This window comes from Cebus imitator, unplaced genomic scaffold, assembly GCF_001604975.1.
Source record: "Cebus imitator isolate Cc_AM_T3 unplaced genomic scaffold, Cebus_imitator-1.0 Scaffold924, whole genome shotgun sequence".
Classification (NCBI taxonomy): Eukaryota; Metazoa; Chordata; class Mammalia; order Primates; family Cebidae; genus Cebus; species Cebus imitator.
Genome location: NW_016108239.1, coordinates 432 through 1,476, shown reverse-complemented (window position 1 = coordinate 1,476; position 1,045 = coordinate 432). Strand labels below are relative to the sequence as shown.

The 1,045-nt window shown below is 64.2% G+C and overlaps 1 pseudogene; it reads right to left on the bottom strand.

The window, feature by feature from the left end:
• Nucleotides 1-204: 204 nt before the first annotated feature.
• On the bottom strand, nucleotides 205-811 carry LOC108298265 (annotated as a pseudogene).
• Nucleotides 812-1,045: the final 234 nt, after the last annotated feature.

Sequence of the window (1,045 nt, the reverse complement as noted above, 5' to 3'; positions counted from 1 at the left end):
TTTTTTTCCCCCAGAAAATTACAAAACACACCCTCAGAACCATAAATAATTTGGTGGCAATATATACACATTTAAATAATTAATTTAAATATCTTACACCTACTCTTGCATTAAACTCTTCATCCGAAGAAAGTGCACCAAGGCGGCCCTCGGTGCTCCCCTCCCGGGGGCTTCCCGAGGCTGAGGCAGAGGTCTTCCGGAGGGTCACAGCCTGGGGAGGAAGTGGGTGACCTTATTGGTGGGTGACACTCGGTTCCCATTCTTGCTTGGTCTTCCCGTTCTTTCTCAGAGCGATGAACATGCTGGGGTACTTGTAGGACTCGTAGGCGTTGTAGTTGCTGGGGAGGAGAATCTCCTTGAACTTGAGCTCACTGGTGAAGAAGGGGGAGCCATAGAGCTTGCCCTTGCTGCTCACGGCCACGAAGAACCGGCTGGCCACGTGGAAGATGCTCGCCACGCCCCGCCAGCAGGCTTTCGCGGGTGTCCGCGTGCGCGCCGCTGTGCGGCCGTCTGGGAGCACTTGGAGGTGGAAGCCGATGCCCACGTTGCAGTAGAGCCGTTGCAGCAGCTTGATGCCCAGCAGGTAGTCGCCCGCGCCGCTCTGGACGGCCGCCTCCTTGGGCTGCGCTGCCACCTGCAGGCGCGTCAGCGAGCGCGCCAGCAGGAACTCCCAGCTGCGCTCCAGCTCGGCCTCCAGCGTGCCGTTGGGTGCGGTGGGTGCGGAGGCGCCCCCTCGGCCCGCCCAGGGCGCCAGCAAGGCCAGCAGGACCGCGGGGAGCAGTGCTGCCGCGGCAGTCCCGGGCTCCGACATCCCGGCCCGAGGGCCGCGCCTCCGTCAGGCGGTCCGTGCGCCTGAGAAGCTGGGGGTCAGAGCTGCGCCTGGGGTGGCCCGCGGGAGAGCACGGCCGAATTCGGAGGAGGAGCGCGAGACGAGCGACTGGGCCCCCGGTCGCCGGGCGCTACCCCGGCTGCATGACGCGGGGAACCGGGCGGAAAGCGCACGGCTGGAGTTGGGATCCTGCGGAGCAGTGCGCGCCTCCCTGCG